The 22911-nt window shown below is 48.2% G+C and overlaps 1 protein-coding gene and 1 long non-coding RNA gene across 2 annotated transcripts in view; both read right to left on the bottom strand.

The window, feature by feature from the left end:
- Positions 1–22911, bottom strand: part of ONECUT3 (one cut homeobox 3) — a 60911-nt gene that overhangs the window by 19254 nt on the left and 18746 nt on the right. The window lies entirely within an intron of this gene.
- LOC310668683 lies at positions 16586–17723 on the bottom strand. The gene is made up of 2 exons (XR_014506791.1): positions 16782–17723; positions 16586–16707 (listed from the first exon to the last, which is right to left on the bottom strand). It is a non-coding gene; the product is annotated as an uncharacterized lncRNA (long non-coding RNA).

Raw genomic sequence — 22911 nt, 5'->3', positions numbered from 1 at the left:
TAAAGCGAGATGAGCGCCGCAATCCCAGAGTCGGTCGCGACTGGACCTAACGGTCAGGGGTCCCTTTACCTTTAAGGGTGATGAATGGATGTTCACAGAGGCATAGGAAGATCAGATGGTACCCAGTGCAGAAACATTCTTGTCAACACACCCCACACTTTTTATTACTATTATTGCCTGCAAAAATTGTTTTACATTACTTCGTATTTTCTTATAAAGGAATGTGGATTTTGGTCCTCTGGTAGCAAGTATGGACAGATACAGCCATACCTCGGGTTACAGATGCTTCAGGTTGCGTTTTTTCAGGTTATGGACGCGCCAAAACCCGGAAGTACCGGAAGGGGTGACTTCCGGGTTTTGGTGGCTGCACATGCGCAGAAGCGCCAAATCGCGCTCTGCGCATCCGCAGAAGTCCCAAAACGCAATCTGAGCATGCGCAGACATGCCGCTGCAGGTTGTGAATGTGCATCCCGCCCTCTGCCTGGTTCCCTGTAACTTGGCCTCTCACAGTGAAGGAACTGCCAGAAGGCCCTCGGAGCTGGACCTCAGTGTCCGGGCAGAACGATGGGGGTGGAGACGCTCCTTCAGATATACTGGACCGTTTAGGGCTTTCAAGGTCAGCACCGACACTTTGAATTGTGCTCGGAAACGTACTGGGAAACGTACTATTATGTAATAATAATAATAATAATAATAATAATAATAAATGTATTATTATTATTATTACTATTATTATTGCTTGGTGGAGGGGGTTATCTGTGCCCCCTGTGGGAGTGAGTTCTGCAGATTAATGATGTACTACATGATGAAGAATAACCCACCCCCAGGAAAGATGATACTGTAATTACTTAGGCAAATCCAAGATGAGTTCAGCTGCCGCAAACATTAGTTCAAAGGATTAGTTCTACGGTCAAACCAGGAAAGGAGAAGCCTTCGACTGTCATGGACGCTTAATCTGCGATTCCTGCATTTCAGGGGGTCGGGCTAGAGGACCTCTGAGGATCCCTCCAAAGTCGACAGTTCCATGATTCTGCTTCTTAACGATCAAGCAAACACCAACACGCAGAATCAAATCTACTCGGGTGCAGAGCTCGTCTTCTTGCCTCCAATTACGCTGACATATTTCCAAGCCCCGGCCTTGGAATGCACTTGGTGCGGGGAGCACGAGAATAATCGTAAAAATAAAAAAACCCCACCACATCGATTGACGCCTCTAATGAATGGCTTTGGCTTAGGGTGATTCTAGCAGGAGGGCCAGGCCAGGCGCAGGTTTATGGGGAAGCCAGGAGGAAATGTTTCCCCATCAATCTCGCCATCGGAGCCAGGAACCCAAGAATTTCGCCTGGCTGGCCAGGAGCTTGTTATACGCATCCGATATGCTTGTTAAGAGGCGTGAAAGGCAAGCGATGGGGATGGCCTTGCCAAAACTGTGTCAGGTTTATTGTTCCTGGACTGCTGGCTGACACCGACAGCTGCAATCGCCCTCTTTTCTAGCTCAGGGCGGCAACCTCACATACCCGCTGATATTTTTCCGATGAAAACAGGGGCGTCCTATTACATAAAGCTCTGGTTTTCCCAGTTGTGATGTATGGAAGTGAGAGCTGGACCATCAAGAAGGCTGATGGCCGAAGAATGGATGCTTTTGAATTCTGGTGCTGGAGGAGACTCTTGAGAGTCCCATGGACTGCAAGAAGATCAAACCTCTCCATTCTGAAGGAAATCAGCCCTGAGTGCTCACTGGAAGGACAGATCCTGAAGCTGAGGCTCCAAGACTTTGGCCACCTCATGAGAAGAGAAGACTCCCTGGAAAAGAACCTGATGTTGGGGAAGATGGAGGGCACAAGGAGAAGGGAACGACGGAGGACGAGATGGTGGGACGGTGTTCTCGAAGCGGCCAACATGAGTTTGACCAAAGTGTGGGAGGCAGTGGAAGACAGGAGGGCCTGGCGTGCTCTGGACCAGGGGGTCACAAAGAGTCGGACACAACTAATCGACTAAACAACAACAATCTGGGCTGGCCACTGGCTGACACTGGCCTGATCTGGCAGAACCCTTATTGTGTTCTTCCGGCCTACAACTCCCATCATCCCTGAGCTCTGGCCTTGCTAGCTAGGGGTGACGGGAGTTGTAGTTCAACAACATCTGGGGACCCACAGGTTGAGAAAGGCTGGTCTAGGGCGATGTTGTCCAACAACAGGTTAAAAATTGTTCAAATTTGCCTGGTGCCTCTAGGAATTTTGGACTTCAGTTCTCACCCAGCAATGGCTCAACAGAGCTGCGTGACTCTGATTCCCATCAACCCCTTCACACCCAGTGGTCTTGGATGACGGGAGTTGTAGTCCAAAACCGGGTTGGGGAAGGCCCAGGCAGCTCATCCCCATCAGGTCTGGACCCAGAGTTAGAGAGCTGGCCCCATCTGAAGGTCTCAAGCACATCGTCACGCGCCCAACCTCTAACATCATCCTAGGCGAGACACGTCGCGTTTTGGGCTTTATGATAGATATAATTTAAAGATCCGAGAGGTGTTAAAACCCATCAGTCACTCCCGGGCTGAGCTTAAATCTTCTTCCAGATGATCTATATCGCTTGAGGTATTAACGAGTTTTCCAATTTTCATTCAATCAGCACAACTTGCTTGTCTCCTGGCACACAGGCCCAGGTTGGGTCATTAATAACTGCGGTGGAAATCAGTAGCCACAGCAAAGCACACTGCTAGCACACTTGCATATATATATCCCGTCGTCTTTACGACCCAATTTCCCCATACAGGACCAGGTGCGCAGCCTGGGAGTCATTTTGGACTCACAGCTGTCCATGGAGCCACAGGTCAATTCTGTGTTCCAGGGCAGCTGTCTGCCAGCTCCATCTGGTACGCAGGATGAGACCCTCCCTGCCCGCTACTCCCAACAGAATATTAAAAACATGATAGTACACCAACCATTAAAAACTTCCCTGTACAGGGCTTCTTTCAGGTGTCTTCTAAAAACCAGATAGCTATTTATCTCTTTGACATTTGATGGGAAGGTGGTCAACACGGCGGGCGCCACCACCAAGAAGGCCCTGTGCCTGGTTCCCTGTAACCTCACTAGGTCAGGCGGAGAGGCAGTGACTCTCCACCCAGTGAGCGTCAGAGCCAAGCGGAGATTTGAACCCGGGTCTCTCAGGTCCCAGTAGGTTGCTCTAATGCCAGCCTTTCTCCACCTGTGGGTCCCCAGATGTTGTTGGACTACAACTCCCATCACCCCTAGCTAGCAAGGCCAGAGCTCAGGGATGATGGGAGATGTAGTCCAACAACATCTGGGGACCCACAGGTGGAGAACCACTGCTCTAACCCCTACACCATACTAGCTCTCTAACTTTCCGTCAGCCAATTTGGGCAGCTTCCAGTCCATATAAAAACATAATAAAACATCAGACATTAGAAACTTCCCAATACAGGGCTGCCTTCAGATGTCTTCTAAAACTCAGATAGTTGCTTATTTCCTTGACATCTGATGGGAGGGTGCTCCACAGGGCGGGTGCCACCACCAAGAAGGCCCTCTGCCTGGTTCCCTGTAACCTCACATCTCACAGGGAGGGAACCGCCAGAAGACCCTCAGGAGATGGACCCAGGTGTCCGGGGTGGACGATGGGAGTGGAGACACTCCTTCAGGTCTACTGGGCCATTTAAGGCTCTCAAGGTCAGCACCAACACTTTGAATTTTGCTCAAAAACATCCTGGGAGCCAATGTAGGTCTTTCAGGAGGTCTCAGCTTCATGATCTGTCCTTCCAGTGAGCACTCAGGGCTAATTTCCTTCAGAATGGAGAGGTTTGATCTTCTTGCAGTCCATGGGACTCTCAAGAGTCTCCTCCAGCACCAGAATTCAAAAGCATCCATTCTTCGCGGATCAGCCTTCTTTATGGTCCAGCTCTCACTTCCATACATCACTACTGGGAAAACCATATCTTCTACTATACGGACCATGTGGACTAGGGTCTTGCAAAAATTTAATGGAATCACAGAGTTATATTGCACTCGCTCTGCATGCAAACGACCCCGGGCTCAGTTCCCAGCAACATCTCCCAGCAGTGGTGGTAGAGAACCTCTTTCTGAGACCCTGGAAAACCCTGCCGATCTGTGCAGACAGTACTGAGCTTGGCAGACCACTGGCCTGACTCCTTATAAGCCCGCTTGCTATGTTGCTTATGACCCTTGAATCACCGCCTTCCAGCCTAACCGTTAAAACTGCGCCAAATTATAACATATTGGATTTACTTAAAATTCAATATTCTGTCTCCCTGGTTCCTGGGGGAAATGAATAGCTTTTGGCCCAGCCTACTCCATTAGGAAGGAGCAGCAGAGAGGCCTCTGTATCCTTCAACCCTCATAATTCTTCTTTTTTCCTTTCTTTCCCCAACAAAGGTATAATTTCTTTGTTGACCGTTGCTGCCCATGGGTCCAGGCAGACAGGGCGGCTGGGCCTGCAACCTCTCAGGGCTCTCCCAGCATCGCTCTGGCACCATCGATGGGATTTTAATAGGTGTATTTTCAAATTAGTTCTGGGGCTTTCAGGACTTATCAGTTAAATGAGCTTTTTCAAATTGATTCAGAGGTCACCCAGAGAAGTTTTCAGGCTCTGTTATCTCTCCCCCAGAAGGTTCTAGGGGCAAGGGGGGAAGAGGTTGGGTGGTGGTGGGAGGGAGGGAGGAAGAGAGAGAAAGAAAGAAAGAAAGAAAGAAAGAAAGAAAGAAAGAAAGAAGGGAGAAAAGGAGCAAGAGGGAGAGAGGAAGGAAGGAAGGAAGGAAGGAAGGAAGGAAGGAAGGAAGGAAGGAAGGAGAAAGGAAGGAAGGGGGAAAGGAAGGAAGGAAAAGAAAGAAAAGAAGGAAGGAAGGAAGGAAGGAAGGAAGGAAGGAAGGAAGGAAGGAAAAGAAAGGGAGGGAGGGAGGGAGGGAGGGAGGGAAGAAGGAAGGAAGGAAGGAAAAAAGAAGGAAGGAAGGAAGGGGAGAAGGAAGGAAGGAAAAGAAAGAAAGGAAGGAAGGAAGGAAGGAAGGAAGGAAGGAAGGAAGGAAGGGAGGGAGGGAGGGAGGGAGGGAGGGAGGGAGGGAGGAAGGAAGGAAGGAAGGAAGGAAGGAAGGAAGGGGAAGTAGCAGAGCAAGAGAGAGAAATCTTTCTTGAAACTAAGTGGCTCAAACAGGCGGGCCTCTTACTTAGCTGCGAGGGAATTAAATGGAAATCCTGATATGAATTTGACAAGCCCTGTGGAACAGCAAGCAAAGATTTATCCGTTAATTATTTATCATAATTAAGTCCCGCTAATAGATTGGGAAAGCTGAGGTTCTGGGGGATATTTCTATTTATAATGAATGCACAGGGGAGCAAATTAGCCGAGGCTTAAGCATATCCTCTCCCCCGCCCCCGCCCGCCCCCACACGCTGGCAAGTCAAGATTTTGAGATATTTATCTATATTTCTTGAACAGGGGTGGGGAGAGAGAGAAAAAAATCTGGTTCCCAAAGAAGATTTCGCCCGAAAGAGCTTCTCGCTCGGTTAATTTGGAACTTCCGAGCGGATCCGACGCCAGGACCTGTTTCCGTGTGAACGGAAAACGAATCCGGAGTGGCTCCTAGATTTGCATCTGGAGCGAGGTGGTTGGTGTGGGGGGACGTTTGAGAGAATCGAAACGGGGTTCTGTCACGGCTGGGGGAGTGGGACTCGTTAAAAGCAGTTCCAAAAGATTAAGCTGAAATTATATTATTATTATTATTATTATTATTATTATTCGCCTTCAAGGTATGTTCCACAGCGATGTACAAAATATAAATTTTTAAAAGCTAAAATGAATCGTTGCACAATTACAAAATAACAGGATTTTTTTATTTTTATTGTTTTGCAACACAGAGACACAGAAAATTCTCAACCTTTCTCAGTAAAAAACCCAAACGCGCCCAGTAAATAATCTCTAGATGCATATCCCGCCAACGCCCCTCGAACCCGGATTTACAGTTTCTGTGTTTTTTGTAAAGGGTTTTAATATGTGTCTGTGTGTGTGTGTGTGTGTGTGTGTGTGTGTGTATTTTTGAAAGAAAAGAAAAAATCCCAGACTTCCAAGGGAAACGGTAAATCCGGATTAAACGAAAGTGGTTCCAATCCGATTCGCAGCACAAAGTTATAAACGTGCACACAGGAGTAAGCTCCACTGAGTGTGGGACATTTACCCAGGAGTCAGCTCCACCGGACACAGTGAATTTTACTTCTGAGTAAATATCTATAGTCTCGCTCTGTCATTTGAGGAGACTTTTGCCACTACAATAATTGAGATCCTATTTCCAATCCAGCTGTGAATTTTTTGATATATATATATATTTAGGGTTCTTATAATTTTTTCGCTCCCATCTCCCACCCCGCTGTTCCCTCTGAAAGACAAAACACGCATAGTAACACACACCCTGTAAAAAATAAATAAATCTATTTTTATCTGGGATGGGGGGCAAAATGATTTCAATAAAGATGGGGGCGCTGCAACCCCTTTCTAAACTGAATTCACACTATAAGGGTATTAATATTTATAATTTTAATTTTAATAAATCAATATTATTATTATAAACTTAATATTATTAAACTTAGTATTATTAATTTTTATTTTAATGAAGAAGGGGTTTGGGCCGGCTCTCCCTTCCGTATCTATCAGCTCGCAGATCCAGACGGCCTTTTTGAAAAACTAAGGCGCAGGCGGTAAAGGAATCGGAGAATAGGCAGGGATCCCCAGAGGTCCTGTAGTCTGACCCCTTGCAATGCGGAGGCTGGTCACTGGGCAAAACTGCCTTTAATGGCTGGGTTTTAGATACCTCGCGATGTGTTTTTACTTCTTCTTTTCCAGCTAGATTTCCCCACTGTCCTGCGTTTTATAACCGACGCTTTTGTGCGCCGCCTTGAGCCCCAGTTTGGGAGAAAGGCGGGGTACAAAGATATTGAATAAGCAAGCAAATGAAATGAGTGTGGAAGAAGAAGAAGAAGAAGAAGAAGAAGAAGAAGAAGAAGAAGAAGAAGAAGAAGAAGAAGAAGAAGAAGAAGAAGAAGAAGAAGAAGAAGAAGAAGAAGAAGAAGAAGAATATTATTTATACCCCGCCCATCTGGCTGGGCTTCCCCAGCCACTCTGGGCGGCTTCCAAAAAAATATTAAAATACTGTAATACGTCAAACAGACTGAAATACAGCTGTGCCCAGCTAGATCCTACTCAGAGTAGACCGGCTGAAACGGGTAGGCCTTTTGAGTAAAATTCGGGTCCGACCTCCTGTTACTTGGCAAGGTGGCAATCCGTTTTCTGGTGCGTCAAATGTGCCTGCCTCTGGCGTGCGAAAAAGAATCACAGAATTCTCGAGTTGGGAAGTTGGCAATCTTTTTGCCCGGCACGGGACTCGAACCCGCGACACCCAAAGGAATGAATATCAAGCGGATGTTGCAGTCGATTGGATAGGCGTTCCAAGAAAGATTCCCTGTGTGGGAGAAGGTTGCGAAAAGAAGATCGACCGCCTCGTAAATTCCTCGGCTGACATCGAATGCTGCGTTTAATACCTCGCTCGGCTTAGCCGGATTGAGTAGTTGGGCGTCAATTCGATTTAAGGGCAGAGGCGACGCGGAGCCGGGTCATTTTCTCACGGGGTGGGGCTTGCGTGTTCGTGCGCAAGAGGATGGGAAGGTGAACAACGCATGTTCCCAATCGGTTTTCAGACCTCCGGGGCTCTCTCCGCCCTGTGTTAGAACGTTCACAGCCCGGCCAACACGCGTGTTTAGCCGCACGTGTGAAAGCAGGCTGGGCGAATGGGAGCCCGTTCTCCCGTGCAGCACAACTCTACGCCCCTTTTAGTCTACTCGGGGCAGAGATCTCACCAGCGCTAGCCACCCCCCACAAACCCCATATCTTTAAAGTATATGACTTCCCCTCAAAGAATCCTGAGAATTGTGGGTTCCCCCGCAAAGAACTACAGTTCCCAACACCCTTAGCATGCCATAGTTCCCAGGATCCTTTCCAGGAAGCCGCTTGCTTCAAATGTATTGGGTTACCGGGGGTTAATGTTGTACTTTAATTTTGTTTTTAAGTTGTAATCATTCAACTTGTTTTTATTATTGCTTGTAAGCCGCTCTGAGCCCGGCCTTGGCTGGGGAGGGCAGGGTATAAATAAAAATTATTATTATTATTATTATTATTATTATTTGGATTATATATTGATTTGAACTGATTTTATAATGAAATGATTTTAGCATGTTGTATATTTTACTGTTGTTAGCCACTCTGAGCCTGGCTTCAGTTAGGTAGGGCGGGATATAAATAAATTATTATTATTATTATTATTATTATTATTATTATTATTATCCAAAGGCCCAGTTTGGGGGGGGGCTTTCTGGCACTCCCTGAAGACCCCCAAGCATAGAACCTGCGACCTTTTGCGTGCAAAAGAGATGATCTACTATCGAGCTATAGACGCTCTCCTTAAAAAAAATTAAGCAATAAACTAGTCCTCATGAAGGAATGGCTGATCTAATAGGAAGTTAACAGGCTCATACCGAAGCAAACCGCTGGTTCATCTCGCTTGACAATGGAGGAAATAAGGCTGCAGTATTTTCCAAGCCCTTCCTGCAAACTCCAGGAATCGCACCTGGAACCTTCTGCGTGCAAAGGAGTTTCGCCAACGCTCAGTCGTAAAATGACCCCAGAGGTCATACATCTCAACCTGCTTTGCAATGCAGGAATCATAGAATCATAGAATCATAGAGTTGGAAGAGACCACAAGGGCCATCGAGTCCAACCCCCTGCCAAGCAGGAAACACCATCAGAGCACTCCTGACATATGGTTGTCAAGCCTCTGCTTAAAGACCTCCAAAGAAGGAGACTCCACCACACTCCTTGGCAGCAAATTCCACTGTCAAACAGCTCTTACTGTCAGGAAGTTCTTCCTAATGTTTAGGTGGAATCTTCTTTCTTGTAGTTTGAAAGCATCCATGGCAGAGGGCCACCCAACCTCTGCTTGAAGACCTCCAAGGAAGGAGAGTCCACAACTCTCCAAGTTGGGTTGCCATGTCTGGAATTCAAACAGCGAATTTAGCGTCCGGGAGGAATTTCAGAAAACCGTCAAAACAACGTCCAGGTTGTTGCCAGTAGAAGCAGGAACTGTGTGTTTGAGTATCACTGTTTGTCTTTTATGGACGAATTCCACCAACCCACACACCAAAAAAGCTCAACAACAATGGCCTGTCATGGGTTGTAAACCCTCTGTTTTAAACAAAATCTGCCCTTATGGGGTATCCAAGAGCCTGTATAGAGTCCTTAAGTACGTTTTTCTATCGGTAGGAGAAAATATAGTGACATATGGAAGCGAGAGCTGGACCATAAAGAAGGTTGATGGCCGAAGAATGGATGCTTCCTGAAGCCTGAATTCTGGTGCTGGAGGAGACTCTGGAGAGTCCCATGGACTGCAAGAAGATCCAACCTCTCCATTCGGAAGGAAATCAGCCCTGAGTGCTCACTGGAAGGTCAGATCCTGAAGCTGAGGCTCCAAGACTTTGGCCACCTCCTGAGAAGAGAAGACTCCCTGGAAAAGACCCTGATGCTGGGAAAGATGGAGGGCGCAAGGAGAAGGGGATGGCAGAGGACGAGATGGTTGGACAGTGTTCTCGAAGGGACCAGCATGAGTTTGACCAAACTGTGGGAGGCAGTGGAAGACAGGAGGGCCTGGCGTGCTCTGGTCCAGGGGGTCACAAAGAGGCGGACACCACTAAACGACTAAACAACAACCACAGGAGAAAATAAGAGGCCAACCAGAGAATATTGAGAAGCAAAGCAGCTGGTAAGTCTGATCTTTATTAAACTGTTGCAACAGGGTCCGCTGCTCACCCCACGCAGGGAGGGAGGGAGATGAACCGAGAACATACCGTATTTTCGGCTCTATAAGACTCACGTTTTCCCTCCTAAAAAGTAAGGGGAAATGTGTGTGCGTCTTATGGAGCGAATGCAGGCTGCGCAGCTATCCCAGAAGCCAGAACAGCAAGAGGGATTGTTGCTTTCGCTGCGCAGCGATCCCTCTTGCTGTTCTGGCTTCTGAGACTCAGAATATTTTTCTTCTTGTTTTCCTCCTCCAAAAACTAGGTGCGTCTTGTGGTCTGGTGCGTCTTATAGAGCGAAAAATACGGTAGGTGTGCAAGCTCTTATATAGACTTTTAAAATTGCCTACTTGGTAGCTCAAGACCACCCCTCCATGCATCATACATACATCACAGAAGGGGTGTAACCTAAGACCACCACCTCCAATTTCCGCCCTCCCTTCCCTACAAGTGGGTGGGGTTTATGGCACCAAAGGGGGGGCTCACCTGGGCAGGTGTCTCCCACCTGCTTGGGCCGGCCTTTGACCTACCCTCGGCCAGGGAGGATAGTGGACGGACAGCCCGGGGTGGGGCTAAGGCCAAAGAAAAGAAGAAAACCTCACTTGGTTTTCTTCCTTCTACAAACATCATACCCACATCACAGAAAAGGCGGTCTACAACAGAAATTTGAGTGCGTTTTTTATCTCCTGTCTGCCAGGTTATCTGACAATGCCTTATCCTGGTAGTCTGTCCATTCCTTTGAGATGGTGATTACCCAATTCCTGAGACAAAGGGAAGGTTCCCTCACACCCTCCCTCCTTGCAGAGAAAACATCTGGTCAGTTTGGGAGTCAAAACGGTTTCAGGGCGGTCTTCCCGTGCTGCTCCAGATATGTGGTCCACATATCTATGTACGTGCTTGGCTGGTACATTTATGAACATTTATTATATATATAATGGGACGCGGGTGGCACTGTGGGTTAAACCACAGAGCCTAGGGCTTGCCGATCAGAAGGTCAGTGGTTTGAATCCCCACGACGGGGTGAGCTCCCGTTGCTCGGTCCCTGCTCCTGCCCACCCAGCAGTTCAAAAGCACGTCAAAGTGCAAGTAGATAAATAGGTACCGCTCCGGCAGGAAGGTAAACGGCGTTTCCGTGCGCTGCTCTGGTTCGCCAGAAGCGGCTTAGTCCTGCTGGCCACATGACCCGGAAGCTGTACGCCGGCTCCCTCGGCCAGTAAAGCGAGATGAGCGCCACAACCCCAGAGTCGTCTGCGACTGGACCTAACGGTCAGGGGTCCCTTTACCCCTTCAGACAGACCGTTGGACCACATACACAGCTGCCGAGTTGGGACCCGTAACTGGGGTTTTTTCAAAAGAAAGAAAAATGAAGAAATGTGTTCCCGAATGTATATTTGGGTCTGAAAAGACCCAGATAGGTCTTGAAGACTTATCTCTGAGCAGCTGTTTCTTTTTGTTTACATTCTCCCTTTACTGCAGCCACCCACAGGCCCTTCTGTGTGTCCCTTGCACAGATTTTTGCAGCGAATCTCTAGGCAAGCCATTTAAACTCCCTCCCCTTGTATACATCCTAACCCCCCCCCTTCCTTGTGAGATTCTGTGTGTCGATCACAGACATTCACAGACGCCCAGGGAAAGAGAGGATATTATGGGTTGGAGCCATCACCATTCTAGAACCATTGTCCTCAATGGGCTTGGTTTAGCCATGCCGGCCAATTTCGGTTGGCTTGCTCACTTAGGATTAATTCTGGATAAAGCCCTTCCAGCGAGTCCTTGTGTGTACCGTATTTTTCGCCCTATAGGACGCACTTTTCCCCCTCCAAAAATGAAGGGGGAATGTGTGTGCGTCCTATGGGGCGAATGCAGGCTTTCACTGAAGCCTGGAGAGCGAGAGGGGTTGGTGCGCACTGACCCCTCTCGCTCTCCAGGCTTCAGGAAGCTATCCCCCCAGCCCAGCAAGCTCTCGGACCCGTTCTGGGGGCTGGGGTTGGGGGAAGCTTGGGCTTCCCCCACCCCCAGACCCGCAAGCTCCGAGAGCGATGGCGAAGCTGCGCGCAACTTCGCCATCGCTCTCGGACTCTCCAGGCTTTGCGCAGCTCTCCGCAAGCGGTGGGAGCCCGGCACTGGGCTCCCACGGCTTGCAGAGAGCTGCCGGTTCTGGGGGCTGGGGTCCGGGGAAGCCCCAGAACCGGCAGCCCCAGCCCCGTGCCTGGGGGGGAAATAATCCCCCCCTTTATTCCCCCCCCCAAAAAAACTAGGTGCGCCTTATGGGCCGGTGCGTCCTATGGGGCGAAAAATACGGTATATATTTTCCATTCGCAGCTCAGATTTCTACTCTGTTCAGCTATACATACACAAACAAAGGATACACACACACAAAAACACACACACATAGATTTGTTTGCATGAAAACCCTCCCAGTTCAGACCTCTATTTCTTTCCCTCTCCCTGCGTTATTTTTCCTTCCCTTTGTCCTTCCTTCCAACAGTTTTCTCCCTCCCCCTCCCTTCTCTCTCAAACCCCCCCCCCCATTTTCTTCCCTCCTAGATTGGGGGTCTAGAAGATGTGTTTGTCAATATCCCTGCTTGCTGTTTTGTGCCTGATATCGATTGAGCTTCGCTGAATTTTTTTAAAAAAGATTTCTGGCCTATTCATTTCATCTAGCAGTATACAGGGTTGAAATTCCCCCTCTCTCTTTCTTCCCCCTTTCCCCACACCCCTTGGCTCCACCGCTGTAAAGAAGCTGCGAATCCACAAACAAACAACAGCCCCCCCCCAAATAAAATAAAAAAGAATGCACCTTTAAAATAAAATCTCCGTTGGTGGGAAAATAACCTAACAGGGGAGGCGAATGGAACATAAAGCTGGTATCCTGCAGTTAAAATTGCGACATTGAGGGAGATCTGAAGAGCCGTGTTGAGAGGCATTGAGGGACGAGTGAATCACAGCTGGATGGAACCAGTCCTAGTTAGAGTCACAAAATATTCTTCCGCACTGTAGTAGAATGTAGGACACTGCATTTTTCCAAACAGAGCTGTTTCCAAAACTCGGGTCTCCAGCCGGTGTTCGGAATTAGCCAGGCGCCAGGCTCGTTTTCACCTGGCTATCGGTTGCGTTAACGTGCCCAAAGGTGTGGGATGTAACATCACAGAAAGCAGTCAAGGACAACACTTCCTGTTTGCCTAGAGTGGACTTCCTGTCACACCTGGTCTGTAGCATCCTCTCCCTGCGTGTGACCAGGTAGATGGGCGTGACCCTGTGAGTGTGGGAATGTTCAGGGAGGCAGGAGAGGATATATTTTTTATTAATATCCTTCCTAACTTGCGCTAGCAAGTTCCTTTACTTAGCAGAATTTCACATTCCCCTTTTAAACAAACAGCGGTTAGCAGGTTGCAGGCTCGTGTGAGCCTCTCGCTATTAGGTTCCTGGTAAGTTCCCTTATGGGACGTGGGTGGTGCTGTGGGTTAAACCACAGAGCCTAGGGCTTGCCGATCAGAAGATTGGCGGTTCGAATCCCCACGACGGGGTGAGCTCCCATTGCTCAGTCCCTGCTCCTGACAACCTAGCAGTTCAAAAGCACATCAAAGTGCAAGTAGATAAATAGGTACCGCTCCGGCGGGAAGGTAAACAGCATTTCCATGCACTGCTCTGGTTCGCCAGAAGCGGCTTAGTCCTGCTGGCCACATGACCCGGAAGCTGTACGCCGGCTCCCTCGGCCAATAAAGCGAGATGAGCGCCGCAACCCCAGAGTCGGCCACAACTGGACCTAATGGTCAGGGGTCCCTTTACCTTAAGTTCCCTTATATCCCTCTTAAAAGAATAAACATGCCACAATCTTGTGTAAAGTATATAAAAGAAATTTACTCACATCATCAGTTCACAGTTGGATCCTTGAAGGCAGACTTAGTTACAAAGTATATACATGTGGATCTATCCCATCTGCGGATAATCCTAGTGTCCTCTGTTGGCTGAAAGAACATTTCTAGCTAAAAGCTGCTCCTCCAACGACAGAGGAAGTAAAAAAGAGAAAGAGAGTGCTGCGTGCCTTGTCCTTTTGTTACCTGGACAGGTGAGGTCACGCCCACCTCTAGTCACATGCAAAGGAAGGATGCTCCAGCCAGAAGGAAACAGGAAGCTTTCGACTGGCTGGACCAAACATTCCCCAGCATGTCCACTCTAGGAAAACAAGGAATGTTGTACTTGACTGCTACTTACGTATCACATCCCACAGTGAGACCCCGTAAAAGGGCTGGTCAAGCAGCCATCTTCCTCTCTTGACCCTTCTCCTTTTTCTGTTTCGCCTTGTTCCATTTTGATGTTCTTTTGCTGTCTGCTTGCTCTCAGCCAGCAGCACATGAGCTCGGTCCCTATAATGGGATAAACCCACACTCTCTTCTGTAACTACAAGCTAAAGCTTGCCTTCAGGATCAAACAGTGAACTGAATGTAAGTAAACCTATTACTACTTTTAAGAGAAGGCTGTTGTGCCTTTATTCTTTTTAAGAGGGATTAAAGGGGAATTTACCAGGAACAATCCAATCAACACAAGAGATTCAAACAAATCTAACAACTAGCTTCCTGCAATATACAGGGGAATGTCAGAGACTTGGGTGGCGCTGTGGGTTAAACCACAGAGCCTAGGATCAGAAGGTCCGTGGTTCGAATCCCTGAGATGGGGTGAGCTCCCGTTGCTCGGTCCCTGCTCCTGCCAACCTAGCAGTTCGAAAGCACGTCCAAGTGCAAGTAGATAAATAGGTACCGTTCCGGCGGGAAGGTAAACGGCGTTTCCGTGCGCTGCTCTGGTTCGCCAGAAGCGGCTTAGTCCTGCTGGCCACATGACGCGAAAGCTGCACGCCGGCTCCCTTGGCCAATAAAGCGAGATGAGCACCGCAACCCCAGAGTCGGCCATGACTGGACCTAACAGTCAGGGGTCCCTTTACCCTTACCTCCTACTATCCACAAGATTCCCACAAATGGAATACCTATTAAAGGTAATAGATACCTATTAAAGGTAAAGGGACTCCTGACCATTAGGTGCAGTCGTGGATGACTCTTGGGTTGCGGCACTCATCTCGCTTTACTGGTCGAGGGAGCCGGCGTACAGCTTCCGGGTCATGTGGCCAGCAGGACTAAGCCGCTTCTGGCGAACCAGAGCAGCGCACGGAAATGCCGTTTACCTTCCTGCCAGAGCGGTACCTATCGGTATTTATCTACTTGCACTTTGTGCTTTCGAACTGCTAGGTTGGCAGGAGCAGGGACCAAGCAACGGGAGCTCACCCCGTCAAGGGGATTTGAACCGCTGACCTTCTGATCGGCAAGTCCTAGGCTCTGTGGTTTTACCCACATTGCCACACACGTCCCTAGATACCTAAAATACCATATAGCATATATTCAACACAAAAAAACAGCGACAATTTGTTGTTGACATAGGACAGCAGGACATATAAAGGGCCCCATTACCTTCAGGAGCTGAGGGCCGCATCAAACCTAAATCCGGCCCTGGGACTATGGCTCATCCAGTCCAACCCCCAGCCAAGCAGGAATCTTTTGCCCAATATGAGCCTCGAATCCACGACCCTGAGATTAAGAATCTCGTGCTCTAGCTGATATTTAGGATGCCCAGATGCTCAGACCGGGGCAGACTGTAAGGCCTGTATGTTTCCAAGCACAATTCAAAGTGTTGGTGCTGACCTTGAAAGCCCTAAACGGCCTCGGCCCAGTATACCTGAAGGAGCGTCTCCACCCCCATCGTCCAGCCCGGACACCTGGGTCCAGCTCCCGTGGGCCTTCTGGCACTTCCCTCCCTGCGAGAAGTGAGGTTACAGGGAACCAGGCAGAGGGCCTTCTCGGTGGTGGCACCCGCCCGTGGAACGCCCTCCCACCAGATGTCAAGGAGATAAACAACTATCTGACTTGTAGAAGGCATCTGAAGGGAGCCTTGCAACCCTGAGGAGGAGCAGTAAAACACGGCAGCTCCTTTTCCCAAACCGGTCTCACTCCGGATTGGCCCCCGGCGCCACGTTGGGAGGCCCCGCGCGGGGAGAAGCTGGGGGAGGGTGAGACGGGGGTTGGTGGTTGGGGTCGAAGCTGTATCTACGGCAGGCAGGCAGGGGCGGAGGGATCGATCGGGGACAGACGGTGATGAATTAGGGATAGGAATCGATGAGGATCGGAGCGGCCAGGGACGCCCCCCCACCTCCGAGAGTCCGCGCTCTGGATAATGACGCGTTTAAATGCAATCAGGGAAATGGGAGCCGGGCCGAGAGGAGAGGTTGGCCGGCCCCTCGCCGAGAGGGCTGGGCGCCAGGAAAAAAAAAACGCTCTTCCTTTCTTTTTTCTTTCTTAACTTCCTTTCGTTCCTCTCTCCTTCCTTCCTTTTTCCCCCTTCTCCACGCCCCCCCCCCCGTTCCTTTTAATCTCCTCCTGCCGTTCCCCCTCCGTTCCAATGTTCTTCTCCTGTCTCATTTCCCATCTCCCTCCCCCCCCCGAATTTCTTTGTAATTCCTTTCCCCACCCACCCCTTTTTTCCTGCTACTGTTTTTCCCCTCTCTGTGATTTCCCCCTCCCTCATATAGCGCCCTCATTTCGCTCCTTTCTTTTGCCAGCACTCCCCCCACCTCTCTTTCATTCTCTCATTCTCTCTTTCATTCTCTCTCTCTTCTATTTCATTCTCTCCTTCCCACTTTCATTCTCTCCTTCCCTCTTTCATTCTCTCCTTCTCTCTCTCCTTCTGTCTTTCATTCTCTCTCTCTTTTCTCTTTCATTCTCTCCTTCTCTCTCTCCTTCTGTCCTTAATTCTCTCTCTCTTTTCTCTTTCATTCTCTCATTCTTTCTTTCATTTTCTCTCTCTTTTCTCTTTCATTCTCTCATTCTCTCTTTCATTCTCTCTCTCTTCTATTTCATTTTCTCCTTCCCACTTTCATTCTCACCTTCTCTCCTGTCTTTCATTCTCTCTCTCTTTTCTCTTTCATTCTCTCCTTCTCTCTTTCATTCTCTCCTTCCCTCTTTCATTCTCTCATTCTCACTTTCATTTCCCCTCTTCATTCTCTCATTTCCTCTCTCCATTCTCTCTCTCTCTCATTCTCTCCATTCTGTCTCTCGTTCTCTCTCTTATTCTCTTTTTCATTCTCTCTCTCTCTCCATTCTCTCTCCCATTTCTCTCTCTCCCTTTCTCTCTCTCACACACTAATTTTGCCCCTTCCTTTGCCAGCAACTTTCCCTCTCTAAGCTCCCCACCTCTTTCCCTTTCACCTTCCTTTCCCAGTCTTAAGCCTGCAAATGACCATCTTAGAGTCGTCAAAATTATCTGACTTCGTGGGCGAGGTTCCCGTTTGGCTCCCGAAAACCTTTCCTCGCGCACTTCCCTAAATCCTGCGCGTGTCTACCCAAAACCAACGAGTTCACTGAGACTTACTCCCAAGTAAACGCGCCGAGGCTCGGACTCCACGAATTCCGGCTGAGCCGGTTTGTTAAATCCGGTTTTGCCCAGAAAAAATACCACTGTCTCATTCCTAAAAGGCATTTTAAAATCATTAGCCTTTCCGGTTTCCAGTAGTGTTGTTTGTGGTCAAAATGAACAAGCAAATTAAAAAATCTTATTTATATCTACACGCCGGCCTTGGAGGAGAATAGTGGCGATCAAACGCCAAAGTCTCTCTTTAATTTAATCGTATCTTAAATAAAGAGAAGCGAAGCACAGAACCCATTATTAATTGTGGCCGTTTTAACTTTTGGTTTTAATGTTGACCATCTTGCCTTCCCCTTCCCTTAAAATAGGGCGTTATATCGATTCCCCCACCCCGTAAATAAGCTGCGTCCAAGTAAAACCTACGCCGAGTAGACCCGTTGAAACCAACCCACACGATAAACTTGATAAAACTGCTGTTTTCACTGGGTCTGAGTAAAATTGAGTTGGTTACGAGCCACACGTTCCTCGCTCATTTTAGCTGCGATATGGGTCTTAGGCTGCTAATTTTGTTAAGGTTTCTGGCAACACCTAGTCTCAAATCGATGAACAGCCGCTGCAGATTTAATAATTGATTTTACTTGGGTTGGGTTGGGGATTTAATGTTTTGTTTTACTTGTGGGGGAGGAAACGTGTCTGGGAACTAGGAATGGTTTCCCAATTTGCCTTAAAAACCCAATTTACGAATACCGCCCGGCCCCCGGCACACCCAAGAAAATTATTTCATCCGAAATGAAAATTGTTTTTATTCGAGATGGAAGCTCTGCGTTCCCAAAATACCGAAGCGGCTGTCCTGACGCCTTTGGCAAGCGATTGGCTTGATAACCACGGGCCTTTACTTCCGAGTAAACGCATCTGAAACAGCCTATTAACAATTTCAGGGCAGGCGCAGGATTCCACCGGGTTTTTCCAGAGGTGGCATGAAAGAAAACGCAGCTAGGATAAATCAACACGGATTCCCTAGAAACTGAAAGAACACCCACCCCATTCTCAAATTCAGTCTTCTCCAAGATAAATGACTCTGGAACCTACTAATTTCAAATACTGTCATTTTCTTCCAGCGCCCCTGCCTTCCTCACCAGATTATATTTATTCCCAACCTTCCTTTCCACACAAACAGGACTGCGATCCTGCGCTCCTTGTCTCACCGAACAACCTATTCCCTGATTTCTGTGTGCACACCGTACTGTTTGAAAAAACACATCCCTCCCCAGAATCCTGTGAGCTGTAGTTTAACACACACCCCCCCCAAAAATTAAAGGACTACAGTTCCCAATATTTGAGGTGCGCGCTTTAAATGTATGTAAGGGCCTTCTCGGTAGTGGCGCCTTCCCTGTGGAACGCCCCCCCCACCAGATGTCAAAGAGAACAACTACTACTAGACTTTTAGAAGACATTTGAAGGCAGCCCTGTTTAGGGAAGCTTTTAATGTTTGATGTATTACAGTATTTTAATATTTTTTGGGAAGCCGCCCAGAGTGGCTGGGGAAGCCCAGCCAGATGGGCGGGGTATAAATAATGAAATTATTATTATTATTATTATTATTATTATTATTATTATTATTATTATTATTATGTCGGGTGGACTACAACTTCCTCTGGGGGTAAGCTCGGTGGAATACACTTACTCCCAAGTAAATATGCATAGAAAGGGCTGTTAGGCGATATATATGTATTGATTACCAAACTATCTATCTATCTATCTATCTATCTATCAATCATCTATCTATCTATATCGTCTATCATCTATCTATCATCTATCTGTCATCTATCTATCTATCTATCTATCTATCTATCTATCTCTATCTATCTATCATCTATCTATATCTATCTATCTATCATCTATCTATCTATCATCTATCTATATCTATCATCTATCTATCTATCATCTATCTATCTATCTATCTATCTATCATCTATCTATCATCTATCTATCTATATCATCTATCTATCTATCATCTATCTATCTATCTATCATCTATCTAAAAACACTGTATTCCTGGTGCTGTTAGCTTACTGCATGCAACAAAGATTCCGTTCCAATTCTACAGTTCTATGATACCATTAACATTGACCAAATTCAGAGCAGACCTATTGACATTAATGGACCTGCCCTTTAATTTCAATTTACCTGGCTGTAATCAGGACTTAGACGCAACCCCAGGTCACCAATATTCAAGGCAAGCTGACTGTGTATAACCCTATAAATAAATAATAATAAAATAATAATTCATTGGTGTTGTTTTTTGCTTGTTCGAATTACAAGACGGCGACATCCAAACGGATGCAATTCAATTTATTTAAAACATCTGAGACCGTCCCTACCAAACGCGGAAGTTCAGTTTCACTCCGCTTAGAGCGCGCGACAAGCTTCAAACGATTATTCCTTTCCCCCCGTCCCGGATTAAAAACACCCAAATATAATATTGCTGGCCCGCGATCGTCGCCAGTTTTCGTGTCTCCCTCGATTTACGTTTTCGAGAGTCAACAGCGAAACACAACGATAATGAAACAAAGGCTGCCTTCTCTTCCACACTCAGTTGCGTCGAAGAGGGGAAGACCTCGCGTTCCAGCACTTTCTTACTTAGGCGTAAGCCTCGTTGCGCTCGGTAAGGCTTACTTGCGAGTAAGCAAGGCGTTGCGATCGGTCTGTTAAGCCGCCCCACCCCTTAAAAAAAAGAAAATCAAGGCCATTGGGTTTCGAAAGGGCTTTATTTTGATTGGATCGGGTCCTTCGTTTCCCCACTGAAAAACCCCAACGCTTAACAGACTTTTATGGGATCTAAGATGCATTGCTTACTTGCGAGAAAACTGCGCTCTGTAAAGCACTGTGGACATTGAAGCTCTGTTTATTATTATTATTATTATTATTATTATTATTAATCTCAGAGCAAGGGACCTAAATTAGGCTGTGCACACACCATATATTTAAATCCTGGAAGCTGCAGTTTGTCAATGGTGCTGGGAATTGTAGCACTCTGGGAGAGGTGTGTGTGTGCTTTAAATATTCTTACATTTCTCTGAGCGTGACTAACACCGGGCACAAACACTGTTATTGCCAGGAGGGGTCGACCGCCACCGTCCTTTTGCTAGAACATCCTGTCTATTTCTGCTTAGACATCCGGCTCTCTAAAAACCGGAGCGCATTCCCTGGCGCCTACTGGGCAGCGGTGCACATGAGCGTGTGCAGAGCGCATTTATCACACACACACGCCCTCAGCTGGGACGGAGCAGGAGGGCTTCGGGAGGGCAGCGACGTGGCCCCACCCTGGCAGGTGTCATTCCCGACACGCGCTTTTTCTGTTTTGCTTTTTCTCCTTAAAGGAATGATAAAAAGCTTCAGCTCAAGAGTCCGAAAACCAGAAGTTCTTCCTTCAAGGCGCAGCAGCGAGGCGCCCAACCTTAAGCGCTACAACAGAGTAGACCGGCTGACATGAAATGGGGCGAGCCTGATTTAGGCCTGACGATTTTTCAACGGGTCTACTCTAGAGTTGGCTTCAACTAGTAGGACTGCTAGCTTGCTGGCAAGCTCTCCAAGGTGGCTCTCTGACGTTCCCATCTGGGAGACTTCCAGTACATATAAAGACAGAATAAAACGTCAGTCATTAGAAACCTCCCTAAACAGGGCTGCCTTCAGATGTCTTCTAAAAGTCAGACAGTTGTTTATTTCCTTGACATCTGATGGGAAGGCGTTCCACAGGGAGGGCGCCACCACCGAGAAGGCCCTCTGCCTGATTCCCTGTAACCTCGCTTCTGGCAGGGAGGGAACCGCCAGAAGACCCTCGGGAGATGGACCCAGGTGTCCGGGGTGGAGACACTCCTTCAGGTATACTGGGACGTTTAGGGCTTTCAAGGTCAGCACCAACACTTTGAATTGTGCTTGGAAACGTCCCAGGAGCCAATGTAGGTCTTTCAGGACCGGTGCTATGTGGTCTCCGCGACCGCTCCCAGTCCCCAGTCTGGCTGCCGCATTCTGGATTAGTTGTAGTTTCTGGGTCACCTTCAAAGGCAGCCCCACTGAGAGCGCATGGCAGTAGTCCAAGCGGGAGATAACCAGACCATGCACCACTCTGGAGAGACAGTCTGCGGGCAGGGAGGGTCTCATCCTGCGGACCAGATGGATATTAAAAACACAATAAAACATCAGACATTAAAAACGTCCCTAAACAGGGCTGCCTTCAGATGTCTTCTAAAAGTCAGATAGTTATTTATTTCCTTGACATCTGCTGGGAGGGCGTTCCACAGGGCGGGCGCCACCACCGAGAAGGCCCTCTGCCCGGTTCTCTGTAACCTCGCTTCTCGCAGGGAGGGAACCGCCAGAAGGCCCTCGGAGCTGGACCTCAGTGTCCGGGCTGGACGATGGGGATGGAGATGCTCCTTCAAGTAAACTGGGCCGTTTAGGGCTTTCAAGGTCAGCACCAGGCCTTTGAATTGTGCTCGGAAACGTCCTGGGAGCCAATGTAGGTCTTTCAGGACTGGTGTTATATATGGTCCCAGTGACCAGTCTGGCTGCCGCATTCTGGATTAGTTGTAGCTTCCGAGTCACCTTCAAAGGGAGCCCCACGGAGAGCGCATTGCAGTAGTCCAAGCGGGGAGATCACCAGCATTGATCTCCACGGGCCTTTCCTCCTCGGAGTAGGACTTGGCGTCGTCCGCCGCTCTATCTCCTCTTCCTTTTAAATTATTATTTATTTGTTGGGATGGGGAAATAAAACACCGACGGCTCAATTAGTGCGAACAACAGGGGTACTTAAGGAGCCAATTGTGGCCAGTGTTTAAATCTTTATTTACCAGAGCCTTGTAAAGACAGAGGGACAATTTGCATCGCTATTAACTGCTTTTCAATAGGGCATTGACTGGAACTAAAGGACGCCACTCGCCCTTCCTAATTAAACACTGGCGGAATTACTCTAAATACGTATGAATACCGCTTCGCCCCCCATAAATAATCCGCTCAGACACTTTGGGAAAGAGGGAGGCGGCGGGGGGAGAGAAAGGCCAGGATCCGTGAGGGGCGCACGGCGCCGATTCTGCCTCCGCGCGTCCCCCGGGGCGGAGAAGGAGCCCGGCTACGGCGGAGAGACTCGGGACCCCGGGGAGAGCAAGGCCCGGGCGGAGGGCGAGAAGGGGACAGGGCTCCGTGTGAAACCAAGGGCCCGCGTGAAGGCACACACACACACACACACACACACACACACACACACACACACACATGTCCCCTAATTATAACCCCCCCTTCTTTTTATTTCCCCTTCTCTCTCTTTCCTGTTCCCTTCTTCTTCCTTCCTTCCTTTCTTTTTCGTTTTCCCCTCCATCTTCGTTCTTTTCCCTTTTTATTCGTTTTCGTTTCCCCTTCGTCCCTCGCTTCTTTCTTTCTCTTCCTTTTTTCTTGCTACTTCACCCTTCCTTCCCTCTCCTTCCCTCCCTCCCTCCCCTCCTCCTGTCACGCTTTTTAGAGTTTTCTTCCGCTTTTCCTTTATTCTTTTTAATTTCCCCTTCCTCCTTTCTTTTTCTTTCTCTTTCTCTCTCCCGCTCCTTTTCTCCCTCCTGTTTCCTTCCTTCCTTCCTTCCTTCCTTTCTTTCTTTCTTTCTTTC

This window comes from Podarcis tiliguerta, assembly GCF_965153285.1.
Source record: "Podarcis tiliguerta genome assembly, chromosome: 18".
Taxonomy (NCBI): domain Eukaryota; kingdom Metazoa; phylum Chordata; class Lepidosauria; order Squamata; family Lacertidae; genus Podarcis; species Podarcis tiliguerta.
The sequence above is the reverse complement of the archived record's forward strand: the minus strand, read 5'-3'. Positions and strand labels throughout refer to the sequence as shown.